Below are 23,749 nucleotides of genomic sequence, written 5' to 3'. Positions count from 1 at the left end.
ATAATGACATAGCGGACAAACTAAATTTTTTTAAATTTTAAAGTTTTTTCAATGATATTTACAAGAGAGGACCAAATACAGGGACTAACACACAATCTCAGCGAAGACAATGTCCCACTGCTACATGCTTATTTAAGTGAGGAGGTAGTCTATGACCGATTAAAAAAGTTAAAGATTAATAAGTCACCTGGTCCTGATGGAATTCACCCAATGGTTCTCATGGAGCTTCACTCTGAACTAGCAAGATCGCTATTTTTGATCTTCAAAGATTCAGTTATATCAGGTATGGTTCCCAAAGACTGGCGTATAGTGGAAGTAGTGCCAATATTCAAAAAGGGAAGTAAAGCTGAACTGGGTAATTATAGACCAGTTAGTCTTACATCTATAGTGGAGAAAGTATTGGAAGGTATACTAAGGGATAGTATTCAGAAGTTCCTTGAAGCCAATAAAGTCATTAATAGGAACCAACATGGATTTGTAAAGGACAGATCATGTCAAACCAACTTACTTGGCTTTTATGAAACACTGAGTGCGAACCTTGATCAGGGTAAGGAGGTGGATGTAATCTTTTTAGACTTTGCCAAAGCTTTCAACACAGTATCACACATGCAACTTATCTATAAGCTACAAGAAATAGGGCTAGGGAGCACAATATGCACTTGGGTCAGAAATTAGTTAGATAATAGGGAGCAGCGCTTTGTGGTTAATGGATCATTTTCAAATTGGACTGAAGTGCTAAGTGGTGTGCCACAAGGGTCTGTACTTGGACCACTATTGTTCAACATTTTTATTAATGACCTAACAGTAGGTCTAGAGAGCATGGTGTCAATTTTTGCAGAAGATACCAAATTGTGTAAGGTTATAATATAAATACGGAGGGGGATGCTGAGTCTCTTCAGAACGACTTAGTTAAACTAGAAGCATGGGCAGCAAAATGGAGAATGAGCTTCAATACAGACAAGTGTAAGGTAATGCACTGTGGTAGCAACAACAAAAATAACACCTACATACTAAATGGGGTAATATTAGGGGATTCTGTACTAGAAAGACTTAGGTGTTCACATAGATAGCAAACTAAGCATCATTACCCAAAGTAGGATTGCATGCATAAAACGGGGAATTGATGCAAGGGACGAGAGTGTTATACTCCCATTATATAAATCACTAGTGAGGCCACATCTTGAATACTGTGTACAATTTTGGGCACCATACTACAAAAAGGATATCCTGGAGCTAGAAAAGGTGCAGAGGCGGGCAACCAAACTAATTAAGGGCATGGAAAAGCTGTAATACGAGGAAAGGCTTGCAAGGCTAGGCATGTTTACACTAGAAAAGAGGAGACTAAGGGGTATATTTACTAAGCTCCCGATTTTGACCGATTTGGTGTTTTTTCTTCAAAGTGTCATCTTTGGAATTTACTAAACACAAATCTCGGCAGTGATGAGGGCATTCGTATTTTTTTTGAAGGCAAAGAAAAAAAATATGAATGAATAAACCATCAGTCAAACACGCCTGTTATTTTATACAACTCGCTAATTTACTAAAAATTCGAATTCACAATCACTGCCGGCAATAGCCAAACACTGCCGGGAAAATATACAAATCGTAAAAAAAAGCAGTTTTCAAATAGACCTGCTTTTTTTTACCGTGTTGTGATAGGCATGCACGGATCAGTGAGATCCGTGCATGTGTATCAGTGGGAAGGGGTGTGAAATGGTTAAAAATCTGAAAAAAAAATTGCGTGGGGTCCACCCTCCTAAGCATAACTAGCCTTGGGCTCTATGAGCCGGTCCTGGTTGTAAAAATACGGGGGAAAATGGACAGCGGTTCCCCCATATTTTAACAACCAGCACCGGGCTCTGCACCTGGTCCTGGTGCAAAAAATATGGGGGACAAAAAAACGTAGGGGTCCCCCGTATTTTTAACACCAGCACCGGGCTCCACTAGTCAGAGAGATAATGCCACAGCTGGGGGACACTTTTATATTGGTCCCTGCGGCCCTGGTATTAAATCACCAACTAGTCACCCCTGGTCGGGGTACCCTAAAGGAGTGAGGACCCCTTAAATCAAGGTGCCCCCCCTCCTCCAGCCACCCAAGGACCAGGGGTAAAGCCCGAGGCTGTCCCCCCCATCCAAGGGCGGCGGATGGGAGGCTGATAGCCTCTTGTGTAAAAAAAAGAATATTGTTTTTTGTAGCAGAACTACAAGTCCCAGCAAGCCTCCCTCACAAGCTGGTACTTGGAGAACCACAAGTACCAGCATGCGGGGGAAAACCGGGCCCGCTGGTACCTGTAGTTCTACTATAAAAAAATACCCAAATAAAAACAAAACGCAGACACCGTGATAGTAAAATTTTATTAAACATACATGCACACTTACATACATACATACATACATACATACTTACTTATGTTGACACGAAGCAGTCGTCCTCTTCTCCAGTAGAATCCAGGGGTACCTGTAAATAAAATTATACTTACAAAAAATCCGGGGTAGATCAGTCCTCTTCTTAACAGTTATAATCCAGGGACTTAGTAAAAAAAATAAACCGAAATACCCGGACCACGCACTGAAAGGGGATCCATGTTTAAACATGGATCCCCTTTCCCCGACTGGCGGGACCCCCCGTGACTGCTGTCAAAGAGGGTCCCTTTAGCCAATCAGGGAGCACCACGTCATGGCACTCTCCTGATTGGCTGTGCGCACCTGAACTGTCAGTCAGGCTGCACACTGTAGATACAATGTAGCGCAGAGGTGCTCCATTATATCCAATGGTGGGAACTTTGCGGTCTGCGGTAGACCGCGAGGTTAAATGGGGTCACTCTTGTGGTTGGTACAGTAAGGACAATACTTGTTCGGAGTTCCCTGCCTGAGAGAGTAGTAACGGCGGACTCAGTCAACACCTTTAAGAATGGAATAAATTCCTAATGGATAAGGATATCCAGGGATATGGTGCATAGTCACGCACTATAGTTATTAAAAAAAGAGGAATAAAACACAACGGCTGACATCAGCACAAGACAAAATTAGTCCAAAATTAATACTGCATAGGAGACCACAAATAGGTTGAACTCGATGGACAAATTGTCTTTTTTCAACCTTAAATACTATGTTACTGTGTTAAATACAAACTAAAAAACCCATTGACCTGAAATTAATGTCAAGGTTTTGGGACTTCTTTATGTCATTTTCTTTAAGAATAAATGTCTTCCAGTAACAACATTTCCAAGACAAGAGATTCTAGGCATAGGCTTAAAATGTATAAATCGCAAGATTTCTTATTTAAAATATTTGGCACATTTTTTTTATAATTCTGGATTTGGCTTGCAATTTCCCTCCTGGGCTAGTCAATACCTCCTAATTGCTAGTTTAGTCTATGCCCTTTTTTTCACAAATAAAAATTAGCTCTGTCCCAAAAAGCCTGAAATGGAAGCACTGAAGTGAAGACATCTGCAGCTGATTTGTTCATCTCAACAGTGCCAGTGGTTCATTCCATCAAAGCTGGGTAAGTCCTGAGGGACATTAAACCATGAGGAGTTTTAGTGTTGCCCCCTTTAATAATGTGCTGGTAGTTTCCCCTTTAAGGCAGTCAGATTAATTTTGAATTTCCAATAGTAGATAGATGGGGAGGAGTTTTGTCTTTAACAGTGGTGTGAGTCAGAGGATCTGACAAAAGAGTGGAGAAATTGCCCATGGCAACCAATTGGATTGATGTAACATTTATACTTTGCATACTCTACAATTGTACAGAGCAGCTGATAGGTTGCCATGGGCAACTTCTTGACATGCTCACTTCGCCATACTTTTCACTGCTTTATGAATGGACCCCTTTTTGTTTGTTAAGTCAAGTTGTAGTCCTGGGCAGGAAATGGTTACACCACTTGAACGGGTGGATTATGGAATGGAAAGTTGGTTTCTGCGTGGGTGTGTTTGGTTGTCTTGTCCGTTCTTTAGTGCCGCCACCATTTAAAAAAATTCAAATTGTAAAGTATTATTTGTCAGTAATAAATATGACAATAATGTAAACCGCCAGCACTGTTGTCTGTGTTTTATTCTTAGTGGATAAATTATATATATATATATATATATATATATGGTTGTTATATACAGGTAACATTTAAAGGGGTAACACGAAATACGCAGCTAGTGAGGTTACGTTGCACCTCTGCGGCTTTCTAGGATTTGTGTTGTGCTTGTTCTACCAAGTGTTGATAAAGTGCAATTACAAGCATGTTAATGACGAATCTGCCTCTCAAAGAGCAAGGGGCTACAGAAACATGAAAATCTAAATATGGACACATGCTGGGCACATGCACAGTGAAACAAATTAGCCCAAGTCTATGCAAATGTCCTCAAACATCTATTCTAATTGGCACAATTTCAGGATACAGTAGTACATTTCTGTTAGAGATGTGCGGTACAGTTCTACAGAAAACCACATGAATTTTGTAGATCCAAACTGAACCAAAACCCTGTCCGGATCTCCCCAGGAGATCCAATCCGAACTGAGTCCTGGTTCAGACCTTCCTGCGGTAACGGAATTCTGATTTTAAATCCGAATTTTGGGTTTTGGATTGCAAAAATGACATGATTTTAGCTGTTTTTATACATTTTTATCAATAATTATATTTTGCAGCGCTTTACAGAGAATATTTTATCATTTACATCAGACCCTGCCCCATTGGAGCTTACAGTCTACATTCCCTACCACATGTACAGGCACACACATTCACACTAGTGTTAATTTTGTTGGGAGCCAATTAACCTACCAGTATATTTTTGGATTGTGGGAGGAAACCGGAGCAAACTCACACAAGCACAGGGAGAATATACGAACTCCGCACAGGTGGAAATCAAACCCATGACCTCAGTGCTGTGCAGTGCTGAAAGTAGGGTGGTATGGAGTACCATTAAGAAATATGATGGTGGTACGCAGTACCACCAGCGAACGCTGGGGCATAATTTATATGGAGTATTTTTGTAAAATGGTGTCAGTGGCATAATTGTGTGTGGCATAATATGTAATAGGCATTACGATGTGTGGTATAATATGTAATAGGCATTATGGTGTGTGGTATAATGTGTAATGGGCATTACGGTGTGTGGCATAATGTGTAATGGGTGTTACGGTGTCTGGCATAATGTGTAATCTGTGTTACGGTGTCTGGCATAATGTGTAATGGGCATTACGGTGTGTGGCATAATTTGTAATGGGCATTACGGTGTTTGGCATAATATGTAAGGGGTATTACGGTGTGTGGCATAATATGGCCATGCCCCTATTGTCATGTAGCCACTCCCCTAGTTTCGTGTGACCATTCCCCCTCATAACACGTGACCACGCCCATTTTTACTATCAGAAAAAAATTCTACTTGCACCACTGGTGCTGTGAGGCTGTAATGCTATCCATTATACTGTTCGTACTGCCCATATGGTTGCTAGAGCTGCCGCCTCATCATGCAGTTTAAGGGACAGAGCATAGCTGCTGCACATGCCCAGTGGCAGCTTCTTCTACCAAGTTACCTGTGTGTGTGGATCTGAGTCCTCAATCAGTGCACTGGACTAGAGAGTAGCTGCCAGGAAGAAGAGACAGGAGCCGTACCCTGAGGTGGAAGAATGTGTGCTTAGAAAGTGCAGTACTGGTTCTATTATGTTTATTTATTTATTATTGTATGTTTAACCTTTTCCTGACCACTTATCTTATTTATATTATTTAAATTTGTTTGATACAGCCTATACTGTAGACCACAGGTTCTCAAACTCGGTCCTCAGAACCCCACATAGTGCATGTTTTGCAGGTCTCCTCTCAGAATCGCAAGTGAAATAATTAGCTCCACCTGCGGACCTTTAAAAATGTGTCAGTGAGTAATTAATACACCTGTGCATCTGCTGGGTTACCTGCAAAACATGCACTGTGTGGGGTCCTGAGGACCGAGTTTGAGAACCACTGCTGCCTGTAGACCATCTATAATGGTACATATTAATATTGTATTCCATACAGTATACAGTTTATAAAATGACCAATGTTCAGGGTCGTTGCTAGGTTCACCTACTGCACCTGATACATAATTATTTCCATGAATGACCAAGCAACTACCAATGTTTGTCTGCTTGTGTGCGAGAGGCATTGAATGGGAGCAGTATTTGGAAGGCATGCTGTTCCTTGTAGTGACTATGGGAGATCCTGGGGGTGGCTCCTAGGTAAGTTAGCTCTCTGTCTGGATGTGTTTTAGTAATAGCCTTTATCATGAGGCCTACTGTGACAAATTACATGGCCCTATGTGGGCACTGCTATCATGTAGTGTTAGGATTGCTGACATCGGAGAAGCCTTGAAAGTGGCTCAGCAGCTTAAACATGTGTTTGCAAACATGTGTAAACTAATTCTCTGAATTTCTATTACCAGATAGGTTCAGGTATGGTTACAGGTAATTTTTAGTGTGCTGAAGGCAAAATATAGGGGTGGGATTTGCAACCCCCCCCCCCCCCCCCCCCCCTCTCTGTCTGTTCATCTACTGCTCCCTCAGACACACTTGCTCCAACGCTCTGCAAAGTGAGAGATTGTGGATTGTATTTGAGAAACCCCCTATAGAAATCCTGCGTCTGCCACTGGAAATGATACACACCTCAAAAGCCATCCCTTCCTTAGAATGTCTACAGAAAATACTTACAGAAAGACAGGGGTTGTATGTAGACAAACACTTTAAAACTATTAAAAGACTCTTTAAACTTTATTGGATCATATGCATAAACAGTTCTGTTGAAAATGGATTCCATTGTGCATGTATTTTTAATATAGGGGGGATGTATCAACCTTCTAAAGAGGTCAGATGGATTAGTTGCCCACCAATCACATTCTAGCATCATTTTATAGACGGTAATTGATAAATGATAACTAGAATCTGATTGGTTGCAACTTCTGCACTTGTCCTGTTTAGAACGTTTGATACATCTCCCCCTGTGTCTGTTATTAGGTAGCTAGGATGAGTTTAAGGAACTGCACTTACAATACTTTTATTTCAATTAGCAAGTTTGATTTTTGTCTGCAAAAAAATAAACTAAAAATTAGGTTGGATCCAAAACTGACTTTGTGCAACTACTGCTTTCAGGAATGCAACGCCTGCAGCTGAGGTATGGTCATTGGCACAAAGTAAGATAGAAGAGTTCCATCACTGTATTCACCAGCAAATCGGAATTCAGCCGTTTTTCTTTTATTGTTGTACTTACAAACACTTCTGTTAATCATTATCTCTCCTCATATTCGTCTATTAGTATTGCGGAAGTCTAACAAACTGAAAGCTTCTGCTACTCTTCCCATAACAGGAAGCGAGTGTAGATTCTCATGCTGGAACTTTAAACTTTCCCCGATAATGCCGTATTTCTGATGCGGTCTGATGAGGGTCTAAGCTGATAACCTTTGGATCAGTGAGGACGGTCGGTACAGTAGCTCAGCTGGAGACACTGCAGTGATAGTGTCAATGCAAATGTGATGAAAAAGAATTTGAAACTTGCCCGACTTACCTGACCAGGTGTGTATCTGGCTGTTTCTAAATAATACTTTTGAAATTCAAATAGAGCTGCTGTTTTGTGCTTCTTGCACTTATTTTTGCACAAATGCACCGACTGCATACCTCCCAACATGACCCTCTCCAGGAGGGACAAAATGCTCTGGTTCTGGACTTTTCTCTTAATTTATTATTGCCGACACCTGTTTTGAACAGGTTAATGGATAGGAAAGGCGTTTCAGCACAGGTGATGGCAATCAGAAATTAAGAGGGAAGTCCAGGAGCAGAGCATTGTGTCCCTCCTGGAGAGGGTCATGTTGGGAGGTATGCGATTGTGATGCAGAGTGCATGGACTTCAGGGTCTAAGCATTCATCTGTTGGATGTTAGATTTAGCATCTTGTTATCGGAGAACCTGGGTGGATAGGGAACGTTCCTTAAGGAGAGGTTTTCAGGCGTGAATGCACCTATTTACTGTATGTATCATCATCCAAAATGTAGGTTTTGGGTTTTTTTAGCAAGAAAATATTATTTAAGTGCAATCCAAATTGTGGAGAAGAATAATTTAAGTAGGAAAAAGTTCTATGATTCACATGGTGCACATAGCATTTCTGTGGGCTCAGGAGGTGGAAGTTATCTAGAGTCATCCTATAATTTCAAAAACACATGTCGCAACCACCAGGTGAACTTCGCTGGACATACAATCATAGAAGTAAAAACAACAATATAGAACATTTACAAATATAATAAAGACATTAAAGAGACTAATCTGATCAATATTTTCGAAACAAAAATGGAAACGTTGAAATTAATAAAGTGGGTGGACATTATAGCAACACAGAAACATAGAATGTGATGGCAGACAAGAACCACTTGGGCTTTGCCCATCTAGTCTTCATTTTTTTTGCCTGGAGCCAATTTACCCAATAGTATATTTTTGGGTTGTGGCAGGAAACCGGAGTAACCGGAGGAAACCCATGCAAGCACGGGAAGAATATATACAAACTCCACACAGTTGGGGCCGTTACGGGAATCAAAATGGTACTTTCACTCTTTGCATCATATGTATTTCCATTCAGACCTGTTATCTGGCAAAAGCAGACCCAGATTAATTCTTAGGGAACACCAGGTCATGGGCACACGTCTATGAATGTGCCAGGCAGACAATTAGGCCCATTTGCAGAAATTATCATAGGGGTGTATTTACTAAGCCTTGGGGAGAGATAAAGTGGAGAGAGATAAAGTACCAATCCAACCAACTCCTGTCGTTTTTCAAACACAGGGGCAGGTGTATTAACCTGGAGAAGGCATAAGGAAGTGGTAAACCAGTGATAAGCACAAGGTGATAAACGCGCCAGCCAATCAACTCCTAATTGTTATTTACATACTGGAGCTGATTGGCTGGTGCCTTTATCACCTTGCACTTATCACTGGTTTATCACTTCCTTATGCCATCTCCAGGTTAATACATCTGCCCCATTGGGCCAGATGTATTAATCCTTGAAGAGTGATAAAGTAGAAAAGCTAAAGTACCAGCCAACCAGCTCCTAACTGCCATTTTTAAAACACAGCCTGTAACATGGCAATTAGGAGCTGTTTGGCTGGTACTTTATCTCTCTCTACTGTATCACTCTCCAAGGCTTAGTAAAGAGACCCCATAATCACATCACATTCTAAGTTAAAAAGACAAGCCAATATAGGAAAATCTTATAGCGAATAGTCGTGCATTCCAATAACATTACAAGGTACTGATCTATGGGACATATAAAGTTGAACACTTTTGTGCATCGGAAATACGTAAGAAAAGCTGCGCGCACCTAAGGGGCCCTACTCATTTGACGATGCGCCGCCGAGGTGCCCGACGGCCGAAACGGCCGACGAGCGACCCGGCGGCGGGGGGGGCAGTGACGGGGGGAGTGAAGTTTCTTCACTCCCCCCATCACGCGGCTGCATTGAAGTGCAGGCAAATATGGACGAGATCGTCCATATTGGCCTGCATGCACAGCCGACGGGAGACCAGCGATGAACGAGCGCGGGGCCGCGCATCGTTCATCGCTGGAGTCTCCACATTGAAAGATATGAACGAGTTCTCGTTCATTTATGAACGAGATCGTTCATATCTTTCAGAAAATCGGCCAGTGTGTAGGGCCTATAGAACATACTGATGTGTTAGATGCATCTCACGATGTGTCCAGATATATAACAGTAGTATTTTTACAGAGAGACGTACATGCAATGTATCTACTTGCTCCCCACCATGGCATAGAGATGTTGCTTCACAGTGTTAGTAGTGAATCCAAGTCGCGCTACCCGGTTTATACACAATATAATGACATAAATAAAAGGAAAATACACAAGAGAGAATAGACCGTTGACAAGTGTGAGTCACATGTAATTAAATACTGACACCTGAGTCCAAATGGGGAATCTTTGTTACTACATGAGATTCCAAACAGCACTAATCAATTCATTGCTGTCAGCTGGAGGACTAAAGGCCTGATTCTGAAGTAAAGCAATAAACAGCAAAGTAGTACAGATGTGGTAATGGTTACTGTCTCAGAGCACTGAGGTTGTGGGTTCGAGTCCCGCCACGGCCCTGTGTGGAGATGGTACAGTGTGTTCTCCCCGTACTTGCATGAGTTTCCTCCAGGTACTCCGGTTTCCTCCCACAATAAAAAAATATAATTGGCTCTCACTTAATGATTAACTTTAGTGTCTAGGGCCTAATTCAGATCTGATCCCAGCAGCAAATTTGTTATCAGTTGGGCAAAATCATGTTAAAATCGGCTGACGCTCCCGGCCCCCCGGAAGAGTGGGCAAGACTCCTGGCCGAGCGCCCACCACCTGCAACAATCCCCCCCCCCCCCGCAAGCATCCCCTAGCCAACCCCCGGCGGTGCAGTTCAAAGTGGGCATTCTGGAGGTCAGATGACGTGATTCGCGTCATCCCGGTCTCACCCCCTGCCTTGCAATGCCAATATTATCAGCATTGCTAGACAGGGGGTGGGGCCACGATGGCGCCATCATGTGGCCACGCCCCAATCCTGCCCCTAAACGGGGGGGACAGCCAGATTGTCAGCAAGTATGACTGCGGGGGGGCAGCCAGATTGTCAGTAAGTATGACTGCGGGGGGGGGGGGGGCAGATATAAAATGTGCATACAGTGTTAGATTTGGGTGGGGTGTGTTCAATTTTAAATCTAAATTGCAGTGTAAAAGTAAAGCAGCCAGTATTTACCCTGTATTTAGAGAAACAAAATAACCCACCCAAATCTAACTCTCTCTGCACATGTTATATCTGCCTCTCCCCTGCAGTGCACATGGTTTTGCCCAACTGCTAACAAATTTGCTGCTGCGATCAGATCTGAATTACCCCCTAAGTGTGTGCGTGTACATGTGTTTAGAGAAAACTAGACTGGCCATCAAATGCTCTGTTTCAAGTAAGTTTGCACCTTGGCATGACCATATTGCACTGTAAGTGGGGCAGATGTAACATGTGCAGAGAAATTTGGGTGGAGCGTATCCAAACTGCAGTGTAACAATAAAGCTGTTTAACATCTGTCTGCTCCATGTAAAAGCAGCCAGTATTTATCCTGTACAGAACCAATATAAATGTATTTGCACCCCTTGCACGACAACATGATTTGTTCCAGATACAGTTACTTGCTTTTTTTTTTGCTTTACTTCCAAACCAGAATCAGGCCCCCAGTGCGCAAGCAGCCAATCAGCAGTGGATAGTTATCACTGCAGTAATAATCCTCAAGTACCACCAAGAGATATACGCTTCCCAAAAAACATACAGTATGTGTTCATTACTAATTACTATATGTTGCATTTATGTGAACATGTCCTTACTGTAAGCAGACTATGCTTCTCCACCTCCGTTCCATCTCTCGAGGTTTATAGCCACACAAGAAAAATCAAGACCACTATTCACATATATTTGGATACCGAGTACAATGCTTGTGTGCATGTGTGGTACAGAAATTTGATGTGTGGACAGTGGACAACTCTACAACAGCCCCATTATGTGCAGTCTGGTTATTAGCTGACACAGTACAGGACCCTTCTACACTGCTCTGTAATTTTGGGTTTACCTTGTTGACGTCTCCTTTAGCATATATGTACTTACTAGGCGATTCATCGCGCCCTACGGGCGCTCTTCACACCGTCGTTTGTGGCTACGCCCCATTAACCCCTGCACTCCTTTGAACATACGCAGGCCGGTAGAGAACAAATGCAGAAATGCAGGGCAATATAGAGGGCATACAGAAAAGAGAGAGGCGTAGGGGGGAAGGGGGGGGAGGGAATGTACAGAAACGCTGTGCGATGGGTAAAGGATAGGGAGAGGCAGGGTGGTAGGGAGAGGATAAAGAGAGGCAAGGTGTTACAAAACAAAATACCGGTGGGTGCTGTGGGTGCCACGGGTGGGGAAGGGGTGTTGCGGTTGGGGGAGGGAGTGCTGCGGGTGGTGGAGGTGAGGGTGTGGGTGCTATGGGTGGGGGAAGGGGCAGGAGTGCTGGGGGTGGGGGAGGGACGTGTGCCGCGGGAGGGGGGCGGATGTGAAGGATGCTGTGGGTGCCGTGGGTGTTTAGGTGGGGGAGGGGCGTGTGGCACGGGTGGGGGGCGTATGTGGTGGATGCCGCAGGGAGGGTGGTGGGTTGCAGGGGGGAGAGGTGGGTATGGGGGTGGGCCGGTGGCTTTTGCTGGTTGTGGGTGTTACGGGAGGCGGCGGGAGTGCCGTGGGTGGGGGAGGGGTGTGTGCCGCGGGTGGGGGGCGAATGAGGTGGGTGCTGTGAGTGGGGGAGGGGCGGGGGGTGCGGATGTGGTGGATGCTGTGGGTTGGGTGGAGGGTGCAGGGGGGGGGTAGGTAGAGGTAGGAGGGAGGTGGGGGGGTGCTGCGGGTGGGGGAGGGGTGGGTGGGGTGGAGGGTGTAGCGGGGGGAGAGGTTGGTATAGGGGTGGGGGTGGTGCGGGTGGGGGAGGGGCATGGGGTTTGCGGGGTGTGGGTGTTACGGGTGGGGGCGGGAGGGCAGCGGGTGGGGGAGGGGTGTGTGCTGCGGGTGGGGGAGGGGTGCTGCGGGTGGGGGAGGGGGCGGGAATGCCGCGGGTGGGGGAGGGGGTGGGAGTGCCGCGGGTGGGGGAGGGGTGTGTGCGGGGGTGGGAATGGGGCGGGTGGGGGAGGGGTGCGTGAAGCGGGTGGGGGAGGGGTGCGTGGCGCGGGTGGGGGAGGGGTGCGTGTTGCGGGTTGGGGATGGGTGCGTGCCGCGGGTGGGGGAGGGGTGCCGCGGGTGGGGGAGGGGTGCGTGACGCGGGTGGGGGAGGGGTGCGTGCTGCGGGTGGGGGAGGGGTGTGTGTCGCGGGTGGGGGAGGGGTGCGTGCCGCGGGTGGGGTGCCGCGGGTGGGGGAGGGGTGCGTGTCGCGGGTTGGGGAGGGGTGCATTCCGCGGGTGGGGGAGGGGTGCAGCGGGTGGGGGAGGGGTGCGTGCCGCGGGTGGGGGAGGGGTGTGTGCCGCGGGTGGGGGAGGGGTGTGTGCCGCGGGTGGGGAGGGGTGCCGCGGGTGGGGGAGGGGTGCGTGCCGCGGGTGGGGGAGGGGGCGGGAGTGCCGCGGGTTGGGTTGATGCCTTGGGTGGGAGGGTGCGGGATGCCGCGGGCCGTGTGCCGTGGTTGGGTGGGGTGGATTCTGTGGTTGGCGCGGGCCGTGTGCGGCGGGTGGAGGTGTTGGGTGGTGTGTGTGCCGCGGGTGTGGCTGTCAGCGTCGGTTCTCCTCCACACTGTGCGGCAGGCAGCGGTGAGAGCGCCGCTTACAGTCCTCGGCTGCAGTGTCACCACCAGGTGCAGCAGGGAGTGTACGGGGAAGGGGGAGAGAGGGGAAGGGGCGGAGATGGGGAGGGGACTGGGCGGGGATGGGTGGACAGAGGGAGGGGACTGTTCCTGCCCTGCATCCAGCCGCCCAGATCTGTGCCTGTGACTCCGCCCAGCGTTACGGGCACAGAGTCACAGATGTAGGCAAATATATAGGAGATGCTTTCGTTTCTGTTGTACCTTAATGGATGCTGTGCCTACGAAGACTCAAATAAACTAAAGGTTTCGCATTGATCTCCTTAATTACTTTACATGTTGTGCAATACAGACACAGTGGGGGTAATAATTCCAAGTTGATCGCAGCAGGAAATTTTTAGCAGTTGGGCAAAACCATGTGCACTGCAGGGGAGGCAGATTTAACATGTGCAGAGAGAGTTAGATTTGGGTGTGGTGTGTTCAATCTGCAATCTAATTTGCAGTGTAAAAATAAAGCAGCCAGTATTTACCCTGCACAGAAATAAAATAACCCACCCAAATCTAACTCTTTCTGCACATGTTATATCTGTCTCCCCTGCAGTGCACATGGTTTTGTCCAACTGCTAAAAAATTTCCTGCTGCGATCAACTTGGAATTACCCCCAGTATGCATACAAACATTTAGCAATGAAAGACATGGGGGTAAATTTACTAAGATGGGAGTTCTTTTTAAGATGGGATGTTGCTTATAGCAACCAATCAGATTCTACTTCTCGTTTATCTAGCACATTCTAGAAGATAATACCTGGAATCTGATTGGTTGCTATGGGCAACATCCCATCTTAAATAGAACTCCCATCTTAGTAAATTTACCCCATGGAGTATTGTCCCTAGAAACATCTGAATACCATAATAAGTCATGTGGTGTTCCAAAGGGTATTACTGCACTGGACAGGCACTTTACAGGTAGTGGTCAGAAAATGGAAACACCAAGCATATTGAAAATAATGGGGCAGATGTATTAACCTGGAGAAGGCATAAGGAAGTTATAAACCAGTGATAAGTGCAAGGTGATAAACGCACCAGACAATCAGCTCCGAACTGTTAATTTACATATTGGAACTGATTGGCTGGTGCGTTTATCACCTTGCACTTATCACTGGTTTATAACTTCCTTATGCCTTCTCCAGGTTAATACATCTGCCCCAATGTTTTCTATGCAGGTGTGGTTCATGCATTATTCTGTAAGATAACATCCCAGCATGATTGGGGAGAGTGTCATTTATAAAAAGGATAGAGAGACCCATTTGCCAGGGCTGCAAGAGGAGACCTCAGTGACCTTAAGGAGCAGCAATTGATGGCGCATCTGTTTCAGGAGCTTCAGTGACTGCTCCATTTGGAAATGTTTCACAGGCGACATGATGTGAATGTCAGCAAGAAACTTTGGGGGTCATTCCGAATTGATCGCTCGCTAGCAACTTTTTGCTGTGCTGCGATCAGATAGTCGCTACCTATGGGGGAGTGTATTTTCGCTTTGCAAGTGTGCGAATGCTTTGGCAGCCGACAGCACAAAAAAGTTTGTTGCAGTTTCTGAGTAGCTCTGGACTTACCCAGCCGCTGCGATCACTTCAGAGTTTTTGGTCCCGGAATTGACGTCAGACACCCGCCCTGCAAACGCTTGGACACCCCTGCGTTTTTCCAAACACTTCCAGAAAACGGTCAGTTGACACCCATAAACGCCCTGTTCCTGTCAATCTCCTTGCGATCTGCTGTGCGAATGAATTCTTTGTTAAATCCATCGCCAAGCACCGACCCTCTTTGTACCCGTACGATGCACCTGCGCATTGCGGCGCATACGCATGCGCAGTTTTGCAGAGTTTTAACCTGATCCCAGTGCTGCAAAAAGTTGCTAGGGAGCGATCAACTCGGAATGACCCCCTTTGAGGGAACTAGACAATCAACAGTGGACAGCAGTGGGTGGGAGCCGCAGTGCATAAACAGCTCAGCACACCTGGCATAGCAAGAGGTACAAATTGCACAGGTAATGGGCTGTCTAGCTAAGGAAAAAAGTTGGCATGGTCAGCTGCATAGTCCTTCACGATGTATCTACAAATGGGCAAATGTGGACCTACCTATAAACTCTACACCACGAGTTGTTGTTTGTAAAGGGTGCCTTACAGGATGACAATGAGCCAAATACTCAGAGTCATCTGATGATTCAGTAAGGATGGAGAGGGTGACCTTCTGGTGCCCCGCCGGCTTGCTCTAATCAAATAACTGGAGACGAGACTTGTAATTTTGTGCAAAGAATAAATGGTCACAGCTTTATTTCCACCTAATACCAAAAACACACCATTGCAGGGTAAAAAGGAGAGGAAGCGGTGCACGGCTCTCCCGCTGTTTAGAGAAACGCCTGGGGCGTGCCTTACGCCGCCTTACCGGCAACGGCCACGCCCCCTCCCCGCCTGAGGCGTACCCGGCCCGCCCTTGCGGGCCGACGGACCACGCCCCCTGCGCTGGGGGACCAGCTACCATGCGCATAACACCCTACCACGGCGCGCAACCCGTATGCCCCCTGCCGCATTTAGCTGGAACCAGGCGTACGGCCTACTAATTGGTGACTTATGCGAGGCATTCTGACAATCCCCCCTTACCATGCCTTGTGCACCGCTCCTTCCCCGCAACCCGCTGTGACAAGAAAATACAAACGATTTACACCAAACCATGTTTATTGCGATAAAACAAAACACCGTAATAACTTTTCACAACGTGTCATTTGTAAGCAAGTGATGAAAAAAAAAAAAAAAAAAAACTGCCTAAGTCCTGCGCTCCCTTGGCCCATACCCCTGTCCTAGCTACTACCGACCCTGTTCCTTGCCAACTCAGGGCGGGTGGGTGGGCTTCCTTTCCTGTGTGGGGAAAATGGAGCTATTAACTCCCTCCCCCCCGGCTGCTGCTTTTATCTGCCTCTCCCTCCTCACCCCCGCCTCTGGGCCGCACCTTTTACTGGCCCAGGGCTCCCTGCAGGTGATGCAAAGGGGAGGGGGTCCCGCCTCCCTGCAGCCAACCCCCCCTCCCCCGGCGTTCGCGCCTTCGGGCCCCCCGGCACCCCTCCTCCTTATCCTGCTGCGGCGCCATTGCTGCCCCCTTCGCCCCTGTAAGGATGGAGAGGGTGACCTTCTGGTGCCCCGCCGGCTTGCTCTAATCAAATAACTGGAGACGAGAGGAAGCGGTGCACGGCTCTCCCGCTGTTTAGAGAAACGCCTGGGGCGTGCCTTACGCCGCCTTACCGGCAACGGCCACGCCCCCTCCCCGCCTGAGGCGTACCCGGCCCGCCCTTGCGGGCCGACGGACCATGCCCCCTACCATGCGCATAACACCCTACCACGGCGCGCAACCCGTATGGCCCCTGCCGCATTTAGCTGGAACCAGGCGTACGGCCTACTAATTGGTGACTTATGCAAAGCATTCTGACAATCCCCCCTTACCATGCCTTGTGCACCGCTCCTTCCCCGCCACACGAGGTCCCAGCGACCTGCGGACCGAAGCCCCACCCTGCGCTACCACCGCAAACCCTCCAACGCATCCTGCAACGCATTGTTGAAGATATCAAGGCCTATGTCCGACAGGTGCACCCCATCGTGCCTGTAAAAGCCCTCACATCTCCCTGTGGTCATTGTGGTGTATAACGCTTCCCCCGTTGGCTGTGACCACTTTACCGATGGCCGCATTGACTTTCTTCCTAGCTCTGTCTATTCCGTGCCCTGACCTAGCCCCCCTCCAGGCTAGTCGCGGGATAATTTTTGACCAGACTATGCGCACGTTGCTCCACCGCCCTTTTATCCAGGCAATGTCCTCCCTGGCCTGCCTGATCAGGTCTAGCGACTTTGTTTTCCCGATATCGTTTCCCCCAAGGTGCAACACCAACACGTCGGGCTTTCCCAATGCCCGCTCGGCTTTGAGCCAGGCCTCCCTGGCCTGCTCCCATACCATGCCCCTGTTGCCCAGCCAAAAAACTGCTGCCTCTTCTCGCCTCATCCCCAGCTGGCGCCCGTATGGTCTTTTTGCGGCCCGTGCCGCTGCCCAGAATATGTATGAATGGCCGAAGATCCAACACCGCTTCCCGGCGATCCCTGCGAAGATTAGAGGAAGCGGGGGGGGGGAGGGGGGTGTTAGGACAGTTGTCAATTCCTTCTATTGCGGCGGCGCCCTGGCCACCGGCCTGACGTAAGATTTGTAACTGTTTGACTTCCACCCCCCTTTCCCCTTTATCTCTTCGGCTGAGCATCCCTGGCTTGCGGCGGATGTTGCCGCGCCGATCCTAAATGAGTGGGTTTCGAACTTCCTCGGGTTCCAGCCTAACTCCTTGATGCATTTTTTAAATATGGCTGTGAACTGGAACCTGGTAAGTGCCGCCTGATCCACATGAATAAGGAAATTCTCGCCCCCTTTTGGCCTGACCTCCAAAATTTTTTGTACCGCCTCGATTGGACAGACTGTTGTGTCCGGGTGCCTGCCCAACTGGACCCATCTTCCCTTCCCTATCTGGTCCGTTTTTGACTTGTGAATTTTGCACAAGACCGCGCCCTGCGAGGCCGCTACGTTTTTTACCAACAGGCCTGTTCCGGTGGCCGTTTTTGACTGCGCTACCTGCTCCCCGACCCTAAATGCTCCGCTAAACGCCATGATAAACGCTGCTTTAAACAGTGTTTCCTCGTACTCTCCGCTACATACTTTCGCCACTATGTGAATAATGCTCTTAAGCCTCTCTATGGTTACTGGCTCCCGGGAGTCCGGTCTCCATATCTCCGCTCTGGCCCATCCCTTCATCACTGTGCGCACTACGAATGCCTTAGTTAGGTCCTCTTTCCCTAGCAACTTTGAAAAGAAAGATACCCCTGCCAGCCTGGTGTTTGCCACTGCCCTTGATGCTCCCTCCTCCTTACTCTTGCCTAAGAATTCCAACAATTGCTGCAGGGGCGCCTGGCCCTCTGAGCTTACATTCCCCTGGAACTGCTGCCATTTCTCCCATGCTGCCACGTACGCTTTCCAGGTCTTTGGCGCCAGGGACCTTTCCACCAGCTCGTTCAAACAGGCTCGGCTATCTGCCAAAGATGAGAAGGGCATGTTAAACCTTGGCCCCGCGCGAACGGCGCTGCCGCCCTAAACACCTCCCATTTCTGACGTGACAGCGCGTCTGCGATAACGTTCTCGACTCCTGGCACATGCTTTGCCCTGAATGTGATGTTGTGCCTCAAGCATGCCGCTACCAACCACCTCAGCAACCTAATCACCGGTGCGGACGAGGCAGATTGGCTGTTTATGGCCTGTACCACACCCATATTGTCGCACCAAAACTGTATTGTCACGATCCGGGTATCTGGACGCCATTTCTTACCCATCAGATGCCTCCTAAGGCTGGCTCAGCGCTCCAGGACCGGATCCCATCTGTTATCCTGATGTGTACATTCCTGTATCCTCTCCTGTCACTCTGGGACGCTGTCACAGTAAATGCCATATTACACCTGGCATGGCGTCTCCCGCGGCCTCCGCCGCCGTCCCTGAACTTCTGCATGCAGAGTGTCTGAGTGGCGATTACGTCAGCCGCGGCCTCCGCTGTGTCCGCGTGGTTGGATGTGCATCTGTCAGCCTGGCGCCTCCTGTCTCCGGTGGCCGGCGCCGCCATTACTGTTTTCATTACCACATGGATTACAAACCAAACTTCCCTCCAAGTGTCTGCATGGGCGCAGCCATCTTGGATTCTGTCAGCTGATCATTTCCACCAATCTGTTCTCAGTATTGATAATCTGCATAATTGCCTAGCCAATCCCTTCCTTGCTGCAGGTATAAATTAGAGATGAGCGGGTTCGGTTTCTCTGAAACCGAACCCGCACGAACTTCATGTTTTTTTCACGGGTCCGAGCAGACTCGGATCCTCCCGCCTTGCTCGGTTAACCCGAGCGCGCCCGAACGTCATCATGACGCTGTCGGATTCTCGCGAGACTCGGATTCTATATAAGGAGCCGCGCGTCGCCGCCATTTTCACACGTGCATTGAGATTGATAGGGAGAGGACGTGGCTGGCGTCCTCTCCATTAGAAATTAGATTAGAAGAGAGAGAGAGATTGTGCAGAGTCAGACAGAGTTTACCACAGTGACCAGTGCAGTTGTTGTTAGTTAACTTTTATTTATTTTAATATATATCCGTTCTCTGCTATATCCGTTCTCTGCCTGAAAAAAAACGATACACAGCAGCAGCCAGTCACACAGTGTGACTCAGTCTGTGTGCACTCAGCTCAGCCCAGTGTGCTGCACATCAATGTATAAAAGGCAAAGCTTATAATAATTGTGGGGGAGACTGGGGAGCACTGCAGGTTGTTATAGCAGGAGCCCCCAGGAGTACATAATATTATATTAATTTAAAATTAAACAGTGCACACTTTTGCTGCAGGAGTGCCACTGCCAGTGTGACTAGTGGTGACCAGTGCCTGACCACCAGTATAGTAGTATATTCATTGTTGTATGTATTGTATACTATCTCTTTATCAACCAGTCTATATTAGCAGCAGACACAGTACAGTGCGGTAGTTCACGGCTGTGGCTACCTCTGTGTCGGCAGTCGGAACTCGGCAGGCAGTCCGTCCATCCATAATTGTATTACAATATATACCACCTAACCGTGGTATTTTTTTTTCTTTCTTTATACCGTCATAGTGTCATACTAGTTGTTACGAGTATACTACTATCTCTTTATCAACCAGTGTACAGTGCGGTAGTTCACGGCTGTGGCTACCTCTGTGTCGGCAGTCGGCAGGCAGTCCGTCCATCCATAATTGTATTATTATTATAATATATACCACCTAACCGTGGTTTTTTTTCCATTCTTTATACCGTCGTCATAGTGTCATACTAGTTGTTACGAGTATACTACTATCTCTTTATCAACCAGTGTACAGTGCGGTAGTTCACGGCTGTGGCTACCTCTGTGTCGGCAGTCGGCAGGCAGTCCGTCCATCCATAATTGTATTATTATTATAATATATACCACCTAACCGTGGTTTTTTTTCCATTCTTTATACCGTCGTCATAGTGTCATACTAGTTGTTACGAGTATACTACTATCTCTTTATCAACCAGTGTACAGTGCGGTAGTTCACGGCTGTGGCTACCTCTGTGTCGGCAGTCGGCAGGCAGTCCGTCCATCCATAATTGTATTATTATTATAATATATACCACCTAACCGTGGTTTTTTTTCCATTCTTTATACCGTCGTCATAGTGTCATACTAGTTGTTACGAGTATACTACTATCTCTTTATCAACCAGTGTACAGTGCGGTAGTTCACGGCTGTGGCTACCTCTGTGTCGGCAGTCGGCAGGCAGTCCGTCCATCCATAATTGTATTATTATTATAATATATACCACCTAACCGTGGTTTTTTTTCCATTCTTTATACCGTCGTCATAGTGTCATACTAGTTGTTACGAGTATACTACTATCTCTTTATCAACCAGTGTACAGTGCGGTAGTTCACGGCTGTGGCTACCTCTGTGTCGGCAGTCGGCAGGCAGTCCGTCCATCCATAATTGTATTATTATTATAATATATACCACCTAACCGTGGTTTTTTTTCCATTCTTTATACCGTCGTCATAGTGTCATACTAGTTGTTACGAGTATACTACTATCTCTTTATCAACCAGTGTACAGTGCGGTAGTTCACGGCTGTGGCTACCTCTGTGTCGGCAGTCGGCAGGCAGTCTGTCCATCCATAATTGTATTATTATTATAATATATACCACCTAACCGTGGTTTTTTTTCCATTCTTTATACCGTCGTCATAGTGTCATACTAGTTGTTACGAGTATACTACTATCTCTTTATCAACCAGTGTACAGTGCGGTAGTTCACGGCTGTGGCTACCTCTGTGTCGGCAGTCGGCAGGCAGTCCGTCCATCCATAATTGTATTATTATTATAATATATACCACCTAACCGTGGTTTTTTTTCCATTCTTTATACCGTCGTCATAGTGTCATACTAGTTGTTACGAGTATACTACTATCTCTTTATCAACCAGTGTACAGTGCGGTAGTTCACGGCTGTGGCTACCTCTGTGTCGGCAGTCGGCAGGCAGTCCGTCCATCCATAATTGTATTATTATTATAATATATACCACCTAACCGTGGTTTTTTTTCCATTCTTTATACCGTCGTCATAGTGTCATACTAGTTGTTACGAGTATACTACTATCTCTTTATCAACCAGTGTACAGTGCGGTAGTTCACGGCTGTGGCTACCTCTGTGTCGGCAGTCGGCAGGCAGTCCGTCCATCCATAATTGTATTATAATATATACCACCTAACCGTGGTTTTTTTTTCATTCTTTATACCGTCATAGTCAGTCATACTAGTTGTTACGAGTATACTACTATCTCTTTATCAACCAGTGTACAGTGCGGTAGTTCACGGCTGTGGCTACCTCTGTGTCGGAACTCGGCAGGCAGTCCGTCCATCCATAATTGTATTACAATATATACCACCTAACCGTGGTTTTTTTTTCATTCTTTATACCGTCATAGTCAGTCATACTAGTTGTTACGAGTATACTACTATCTCTTTATCAACCAGTGTACAGTGCGGTAGTTCACGGCTGTGGCTACCTCTGTGTCGGCACTCGGCAGGCAGTCCGTCCATCCATAATTGTATTACAATATATACCACCTAACCGTGGTTTTTTTATACCACCTAACCGTGGCAGTCCGTCCATAATTGTATACTAGTATCCAATCCATCCATCTCCATTGTTTACCTGAGGTGCCTTTTAGTTCTGCCTATAAAATATGGAGAACAAAAAAGTTGAGGTTCCAAAATTAGGGAAAGATCAAGATCCACTTCCACCTCGTGCTGAAGCTGCTGCCACTAGTCATGGCCGAGACGATGAAATGCCAGCAACGTCGTCTGCCAAGGCCGATGCCCAATGTCATAGTACAGAGCATGTCAAATCCAAAACACCAAATATCAGAAAAAAAAGGACTCCAAAACCTAAAATAAAATTGTCGGAGGAGAAGCGTAAACTTGCCAATATGCCATTTACCACACGGAGTGGCAAGGAACGGCTGAGGCCCTGGCCTATGTTCATGGCTAGTGGTTCAGCTTCACATGAGGATGGAAGCACTCAGCCTCTCGCTAGAAAACTGAAAAGACTCAAGCTGGCAAAAGCACCGCAAAGAACTGTGCGTTCTTTGAAATCCCAAATCCACAAGGAGAGTCCAATTGTGTCGGTTGCGATGCCTGACCTTCCCAACACTGGACGTGAAGAGCATGCGCCTTCCACTATTTGCACGCCCCCTGCAAGTGCTGGAAGGAGCACCCGCAGTCCAGTTCCTGATAGTCAGATTGAAGATGTCAGTGTTGAAGTACACCAGGATGAGGAGGATATGGGTGTTGCTGGCGCTGGGGAGGAAATTGACCAGAAGGATTCTGATGGTGAGGTGGTTTGTTTAAGTCAGGCACCCGGGGAGACAACTGTTGTCCGTGGGAGGAATATGGCCGTTGACATGCCAGGTGAAAATACCAAAAAAATCAGCTCTTCGGTGTGGAGGTATTTCACCAGAAATGCGGACAACAGGTGTCAAGCCGTGTGTTCCCTTTGTCAAGCTGTAATAAGTAGGGGTAAGGACGTTAACCACCTCGGAACATCCTCCCTTATACGTCACCTGCAGCGCATTCATAATAAGTCAGTGACAAGTTCAAAAACTTTGGGTGACAGCGGAAGCAGTCCACTGACCAGTAAATCCCTTCCTCTTGTAACCAAGCTCACGCAAACCACCCCACCAACTCCCTCAGTGTCAATTTCCTCCTTCCCCAGGAATGCCAATAGTCCTGCAGGCCATGTCACTGGCAAGTCTGACGAGTCCTCTCCTGCCTGGGATTCCTCCGATGCATCCTTGCGTGTAACGCCTACTGCTGCTGGCGCTGCTGTTGTTGCCGCTGGGAGTCGATGGTCATCCCAGAGGGGAAGTCGTAAGCCCACTTGTACTACTTCCAGTAAGCAATTGACTGTTCAACAGTCCTTTGCGAGGAAGATGAAATATCACAGCAGTCATCCTACTGCAAAGCGGATAACTGAGTCCTTGACAACTATGTTGGTGTTAGACGTGCGTCCGGTATCCGCCGTTAGTTCACAGGGAACTAGACAATTTATTGAGGCAGTGTGCCCCCGTTACCAAATACCATCTAGGTTCCACTTCTCTAGGCAGGCGATACCGAGAATGTACACGGACGTCAGAAAAAGACTCACCAGTGTCCTAAAAAATGCAGTTGTACCCAATGTCCACTTAACCACGGACATGTGGACAAGTGGAGCAGGGCAGGGTCAGGACTATATGACTGTGACAGCCCACTGGGTAGATGTATGGACTCCCGCCGCAAGAACAGCAGCGGCGGCACCAGTAGCAGCATCTCGCAAACGCC

General features: G+C 47.4%; 1 protein-coding gene across 1 annotated transcript in view; it reads left to right on the top strand.

Annotated features, from left to right (window-relative positions):
- The first annotated feature begins 7,306 nt into the window (after positions 1-7,306).
- LOC134935628 (dihydrofolate reductase-like) overlaps positions 7,307-23,749 on the top strand; it is a 146,532-nt gene continuing 130,089 nt past the window's right edge. The window contains exon 1 of the mRNA XM_063930566.1: positions 7,307-7,528. The gene's annotated coding sequence lies outside the window, so the exon portion shown is untranslated. The remainder of the gene's footprint in view (positions 7,529-23,749) is intronic.

Source organism: Pseudophryne corroboree, chromosome 6, assembly GCF_028390025.1.
Source record: "Pseudophryne corroboree isolate aPseCor3 chromosome 6, aPseCor3.hap2, whole genome shotgun sequence".
Taxonomy (NCBI): Eukaryota; Metazoa; Chordata; class Amphibia; order Anura; family Myobatrachidae; genus Pseudophryne; species Pseudophryne corroboree.
Note: the sequence above shows the minus strand (reverse complement) of the source record. Positions and strands in the feature narration are given on the sequence as shown.